Below are 7,752 nucleotides of genomic sequence, written 5' to 3'. Positions count from 1 at the left end.
TTCCAAAATCTAGGGCTTCTATGGCTAGCTGAATTTCTAGAATATCCAAAATGAATATGCATGAAACAAATCTGCATGTAATGGTTTACAATAATTTAAAGAGCTCCATCTATTTCATACATATACATGTTAGATATTCTGTCATCCTGACTGACTGGGGTCCCCCAGGTCAGGTGTGGGAACCATTGCTGTATGCGTATCCCATACTTTTATTGAATTTTGTAACTTTTTTTTTTTGTTCTTCTGAGCTCCGTTGGGAAGACTCTCCTTGTATACCCTCCCTCCCCGACCTTGTGAAAAGGAAACAGAAAACACTGTCCACCACAGTTATGTTTGCTTGATAACAACGCAAGAGCTCTGTTATTCTGCCCTTCCTGTCTTGGCATGTGGTTGAGTTGACGTATTGTACAATACATAAAGGCAAGAAAGCTGATATTAATAACACTGTTTAATGTACCCATTTACAAAAGGAAAGATTTCAGCTTCCAAAGGAGGAAGATAGAGCAAGTAAAACAATGTGGATCAGCTAGGGACATGTCTGAACTTTACAACACCAGCTCTAAGTCATTCATCACTCCTATAAAGGAAAAGAACAAAACAAGATTATTTTTGTAAACTAGGCATACAAATTATGTTGTCTAAGTCTTAGCTTTACCATATAAGTATGACTAAATCAACAGTAGTTTAACGCCAACAGAAGAGACGTTTGTATTTTACAGTAACACTATTTCAAATGCCTTCATAGGTTTAGCCTTTTATTTATATTAGCAAAGTCGTGAACGGAACAATAGAAAAAGTTCAAAGTTTAACTCATAATCAGAAGCAGACATACCAGTTTTTTTCTTTCATTTTTGGAGGTCACATTTAAATATCAGTTTACTGCTCAGGATGAACTCTAATTTCATAATATGGTGATTATATCCAGAGTTAACAACTTTGATTTGGCTTAGCATTGTAATCTTGGAAAATGTAAAGTAATAGTTTAAGAAGCTCCGGCTATGAAAGTAAAGAATACTGCAGCTTAGTGAAAGCATATGTTACTGAGGAACCTCGTAACCACATTCATTTCAAACGCTGCTGCTGCCAAATCATGTTAACATTCTCTAAAAGTCTTCTCACTGTGTTTCCCAAATGGGGCTCATATGACAGTGGCAGGTTCCGTGCGGTATTAGCACTCTATACTTGTGAACAAGCCCGTCTCTGAAAATAGTAGGCACGAGACGATCGGACATGTTTTCTGTGATGGGCCCTCAATGGTGGAATTCTTTGCCACAATACATTAGAAATGAAAAAGATCTTACATCTTTCAAAAAATCCTTAAAATCTAATTTTTTAAAAGATGCTTTTAACATTTAAATTTTTAAATATAAATTTCTAAATACATCAAAGTTTTATTTACCCCTACTCCCTTTTGTTTTTTTTTCTTCTCGTTCTTTTCTTCTAAGACAAAAATTGTAACTTTTCCTCTTTCCCCCCCTACTCATGTTTGTATTATATGAAAGAATTTTGTTAATTTGTATGTCTTTACGTATTATACTTTATTTTTGATTCTGTTCATCGCTTAGTGTTTCTAATAAGTGATTCATCAAATGTTAATAAAACTTGAAACTATGCATTTCAGTGACTGAGCAGCTGAAGTCTGTTTGCAGTACTGCCAGAAATTCAACTGGTGCATGGTTTGAGATCTATTTTCTTTTCAACAGGATACCTATATGGGATTTATTTATTTATATTCCACATATCCTACAATTCTATGCGGATTACAAATTATTCAGGTACTCAAGCATTTTTCCCTATCTGCCCTGGCGGGCTCACACTCTATCTAATGTACCTGGAGCAATGGGGGATTAAATGTCTTGCAAGGAGCAGTGTGGGATTTGAACCCACAACCCCAGGGTGCTGGGGCTGTAGCTCTAACCACTGCACCACACACTCCCACAGCTCCATAAAAGTGCATATTTTATATCGGTTTTATAAAGGCAGCCTAAGTGCTTTATATAAAAGAGTTCCCAAAACCAGCCCCATTAGTGTGCAAATCAGGACATGTTTATCCTCTCCTACCCTAGCTGAGAATTCTCAAATGCATCTTCTTTAAAACAGTCCTCTTATTTTTCTTACACCTGCTTACACAATCTTATCTATATGCTCCATCTTTGCTCACATCCTATTCTGTCTATTAAAATGTTTTACTATGTATTGTGTCAACATTGTAATGTAGTTGTAATTTGAATAGTTTTACTGCTCTTATTGTCTATTGCTTATGTCTATTATGTACGTGGATATACTGTAAACCGCCTAGGACTTAGACAAGTTTCAAGTTTCAAGTTTATTAAAATTTTTGATTAATCGCTTTGTCATTTTTCAAAGCGATGAACATACATATATATAAATAGAATTATTTAAAATTACAATCTTAAAAACAAAAATTAAAACATTAATTATACATAATAGTAAAAATAAATGTAAAAGAGACAAAAAAACATGACATGACATGAATTTAGGGAAAAAAAGGGATAAGAACTACAAAATATAATTAAAAGGAGGTTGGGCAAAAACATTAGGTAGGAATTTATTTTCTTTAAATATTGAATCATTGTGTTCCAGATTAAAAGTTATTAATCAAAAGCGTCTTTGAAAAGGAACGTTTTTAAATTAATCTTAAATTTACGGTATAGAAATGTTAAAAATAAATAAATAATAAATAAATAAATGTTTGACTTATTCTTGCTATATTCTGCCTTGAGTGAACTTTAGGACAATCAGTCAAGCAATGCTACTGCTGTACTTGGACTACTGTCAGTGGCTTAGTAAAGGGGGAGTGGACCGCCTGGGGCACCGTCTTGGTGGGGGCACCAGAACCTCTCCACCTCCCCATGCTACGCTTGCGCCCTCCCTTTCCCGCCCCTGTACCTCTTTAAAATCTTTGCCAGCGTGAACTGCTCTAACTGCAGACCTGGCTCCCTCTGAAATCAATTTTGGGTCGCGGGTCAGGGAATGACATCAGAGTAAAAGCCAGCGCAAGCAGCAGGCAGAGAAGCTGCTCACACTGGTGAAGGTTTAGAGCAGTGTCTCGCAAACTTTACCAGCCAGGGGACACTAAACTGGCGGCCGCGGCTCAAGGGCATCCAGAAGTGCGCAGACGTCACTGCAATGATGTCACGTGCATGCGTGATGTCATCACATCAACATGTGCTACTTGTGGGGGACCTGAGCCACCAGGGTGGGTCCTGAAAAAGAAGAGGCATGGGGAGGAGGAGATACGCCAGACAAGGGGAGAGGCGTCATCACAGGCTTTGTCCCCATCCCTGCCCCATTCTCTCTTGGGCTCTATCCCTGTCCCCACTCTGTGGGCACCTGTGAATACCCATCTCCATGTCATTCTCTATTGGGTATGTCCCAAGGACTGAGTTGAGAATCCCTACCAAAAAGTTCCTTGTCGGAAATCTAGACTTGGATTTAGCTCGTGTCTTTCTCAATAGCTCAAGCAAATTGCATTCAAGTACATGGGTGTTTTGCTATCCCAAGAGAGCTTACAGTTTGTTCATACTTGAGATAATGAAGGGTTAAGTAATTTTCCAAGGTCACAGGGATCAGAAATAGAATTTGAACCCTGTCTTTCAGTCTTTTGCTCTAACCACTAGACTGCTTTTCCGCTCCAAAGCTGAAAAAGTTAAGTTTTCTCATATAAGAATATTAACATCTTCTGTTGTACTGTATAATACTTCATTCAGAGTCACTACATAACACAGTAGAAAAGAATAGCTCTTTTACTTTAGTGTTTAGACTAGCTCCACTTGGAACTGTTTGATATATTATCAATTTTAATATGCATTAGTCTCTGTCCTTATGTCATCAACATCTGGAAGCATGCTCCCATCATGAAAGATCCAGAATACTAGCCCAATTTAATTATCACACTGTCTCATTTAAATATGCTTAGCAGTATTTGTGTACCCCTCTACTTAGCATTCAGTGGGAAAAAAAGAAGAAAAATACAATAAAAAATAAAATCTATATTTCTGTGGAAAAATAACTGCCATAATTACATTTCCTTTCTAACTTGTATTTTTGAGAAATTTTTAAAAATGCCACACATTTATATAAGGATGACTGCTTCAACTAATAGCCAATCTGTCGATCAAATCGGGAAAGATTCCGGAAGACTGGAAGTTGGCGAATGTTACGCTGATCTTCTAAAAAGGTTCGAGGGGAGATCTGGGAAAGATGGTAGAGGCGCTGATAAAGGACCGCATCATTGATCACCTTGATGAACACGGTTTAATGAGGACCAGCCAGCACGGTTTCAGCAAAGGCAAATCTTGCCTGACGAACTTGCTGCACTTCTTTGAGGGAGTAAACAGGCGGATAGACAAGGGCGACTCGGTCGACATTGTGTATCTGGATTTTCAGAAGGCGTTCGACAAGGTTCTGCATGAATGACTATTTCAGAAAATTGCGAGCCATGGAATCGAGGATGAAACACTCACGTGGATTAAAAACTGTCTGGAGCATAGGAAACAGAGAGTGGGAGTAAATGGACAATACTCGGACTGGAAGAGTGTCACCAGCGGGGTGCCGCAGGACTCGGTGCTTGGACCCGTGCTCTTCAACATCTTTATAAATGATCTGGACATTGGTACGATGAGTGAGATGATTAAGTTTGCGGACAATACAAAGTTATTCAGAATAGTGAAGACACAGGGGGATTGCGAAGATCTACAAAGTGACATAATCAAGCTCGAGAAATGGGCAGCGATATGGCAAATGAGGTTCAATGTGGATAAATGCAAAATGATTCATGTTGGTAACAAAAATCTCATGCACGAATACAGGATGTCCGGGGCGGTACTTGGAGAGACCTCCCAGGAAAGAGACTTGGGAGTTCTGATTGACAAGTCGATGAAGCCGTCTGCACAATGTGCTACGGCGGCAAAAAGGACAAACAGAATGCTAGGAATGATAAAGAAGGGAATCACGAACAGATCAGAGAAGGTTATCATGCCGCTGTACCGGGCCATGGTGCGCCCTCACCTGGAGTACTGTGTCCAGCACTGGTCGCCGTACATGAAGAAAGACACGGTACTACTCGAAAGGGTCCAGAGAAGAGCGACTAAAATGGTTAAGGGGCTGGAGGAGTTGCCGTACAGTGAGAGATTAGAGAAACTGGGCCTCTTCTCCCTTGAAAAGAGGAGACACGATCGAAACATTCAAAATACTGAAGGGAATAGACTTAGATAAAAACAGACTGTTCATACTCTCCAAGGTAGGGAGAACGAGAGGACACTCTCTAAAGTTGAAAGGTGAGAGATTCCGTACAAACGTAAGGAAGTTATTCTTCAGCCAAGAGTGGTGGAGAGCTGGAACGCTCTTCCGGAGTCTGTTGTAGGGGAAAACACCCTCTAGGGTTTCAAGACTAAGCTGGACAAGTTCCTGCTAAACTGGGACGTACACAGATGAGGCTGGACTCATTTTAGAGCCTTGGTCTTTGACCCGGGGGCTGCCGCGTGAGCGGACTGCTGGGCACGATGGACCACTGATCTGACCCAGCAGCGGCAATTCTTATGCTCTTATGTGAAAATAAAAAAACTATAATAAATTCCATAGATCACATTTGCCCTCCTGCTCCTCTCCTTTTTTTTTTTTTTTAATGAAGCCACGTGGATAGCTTTTACCACTGCTGCCAGTGACAAAAAACCCTAACACAGCTTCATAAAAGATGGGGATTGGTTAGCCAAGTAAAACTCCAAGTTTAAAATTTCCCCTGATCTCTTTCTTCCCCCCCCCCCCCGCTCCCTTCAACTGATCACTTTATCTGTCTACCTAAATTCACAAAGTGCACCCAAATGGCTGGTCAAAAAAGCTGCATCTTTGAGGTATTTCCAGAGCGGGTTTATGCTTAATTAGTAGTGGGTGCATATTTTCAGTATGAATGTGTATGGCAAACATTTTCAGTTTGGTCATCTTTAGTTTAGCTCAGCTTCTCTTCAGATTCCAAATTATAGAAACATGACGGCAGGTAACCATTATCACTTTCTCTCTCTGAGAGATCCCACGTGCCTATCCCAGGCCCTCTTGAATTCAGACACAGTCTCTGCTTCCACCACCTCTTCTGGGAGACTTCCACGCATCTACCACCCTTTCCGTAAAAAAGTATTTCCTCAGATTACTCTGGAGCCTATCACCTTTTAACTTTATCCAATGCCCTCTCATTGCAGAGTTTCCTTTTAAATGAAAGAGATGACTCATGCACATTTATATTACGTAGGTATTTAAACGCCTCTTTCATATCGCTCCTCTCCCACCTTTCCTCCAAATTATACAGATTGAGATATTTAAATCTGTCCCCATACTCCTTATTACAAAGACCACACACCACTTTAGCAGCCTTCCTCTGGACCAACTCCATCCTTTTTATATCTTTTTGAAGGTGTGGACTCCAGAATTGTACACAATATTCTAAATGAGGTCTCACCAGAGTCTTATACAGAGGCATCAATACCTCCTTTTTTCCTACTGGCCATACCTTTCCCTTTGCAACCTAGCTTTCGCCGTCACCTTTTCAACCTGTTTGGCCACCTTAAGTTCATTACATACAATCACACCCAAGTCCCGCTCTTCTGTTGTACACATAAGTTCATTTGGATCATCCAGACCTGCCATTTTGAGTTGGCCCTTCCAAAACTCTCCTCTCCCCTTTGTCCTGCATCTCTCTCCCACCCCAGGATTTAGCACAGTCCCCTCCCCTACCAGAGGTTTGGCAACTCCTTCTCTCCCTGCTCTACCTCAGAACTCTTTCTTGCAGCTGCAGCGATTCATGTACCCTGCTTGTCCAGTCCCAAGTCTCACAGGTTTCCCTCTGCCGCATCCAGGCAGTGAGGAAATAGGAAATAACATCATTGAGGGAGGGATGCAGAAGCCTGGGATCAGGCACAGGCAGTGATATGAATCGTTGCCACTGAGTGATGTGTGTGTGGAGGGTGAGGGGGGGGGAGGATTTCAGAGAGAGGAGGATTTGCCATGTGTGGACAGGTTTGGAGCAGATGATGGATCCAGTGGAAGAGGAGAAGGAGAGAAAGAGGAACAAAGTGGCTGCTATTGGAAGTATTTTGAGGGTCTCATTGGTCACCAGACAGGGTGAGCCTGAGCCAAGAATGGGTAGGCCAGTGCCTACCGAGGCCCACCAGGTATTTCCATAGAAAGGTTTTCCTGAAAAGGTGTGATGGGAGGAATGTACTTTCTGCTATAATGCCAGAAAGATAACATGAAAAGACTTGCCCCCCCCTCATTATTTAACAGGTCACCTAAGGTTAGGTGCCAATTATATTTGATTAGAATATCTAATCAAATCAAATCTAATCTGAATTTCTGTATCACACTTATCTAGCACAGGTTCAAGGTGATTTACAAGCTAAAAAGGGGAACTGCTGTTACATTCCATCAGATAAGTGTGGTGCAGTGGTTAAAGCTACAGCCTCAGCACCCTGGGGTTGTGGGTTCAAATCCATGCTGCTCCTTGTGACCCTGGGCAAGTCACTTAATTCCCCCATTGCCCCAGGTACATTAGATAGATTGTAAGCCCACCAGGACGGACAGGGAAAAATGCTTGAGTACCTGAATAATCTTATGTAAACAGTTCTAAGCTCTCCTGGGAGAACGATATAGAAAATTAAATAAATAAAGTATAGGCTCCAGTCAGATTTGCCATAAAAGGGGCTATAAAGGCAAAGTGAAGTAATAGTTACATTAACATAG

At 40.9% G+C, this 7,752-nt stretch overlaps 1 long non-coding RNA gene across 2 annotated transcripts in view; it reads right to left on the bottom strand.

The window, feature by feature from the left end:
• Nucleotides 1-436: 436 nt before the first annotated feature.
• LOC117362335 overlaps nucleotides 437-7,752 on the bottom strand; it is a 207,181-nt gene continuing 199,865 nt past the window's right edge. For both annotated transcript variants that reach the window (XR_004539867.1, XR_004539869.1), the window contains one exon: nucleotides 437-577. This is a non-coding gene — a long non-coding RNA (uncharacterized LOC117362335). The remainder of the gene's footprint in view (nucleotides 578-7,752) is intronic.

The sequence above is a fragment of the Geotrypetes seraphini genome, chromosome 1 (assembly GCF_902459505.1).
Source record: "Geotrypetes seraphini chromosome 1, aGeoSer1.1, whole genome shotgun sequence".
NCBI classification, from domain to species: Eukaryota; Metazoa; Chordata; class Amphibia; order Gymnophiona; family Dermophiidae; genus Geotrypetes; species Geotrypetes seraphini.
Note: the sequence above shows the minus strand (reverse complement) of the source record. Positions and strands in the feature narration are given on the sequence as shown.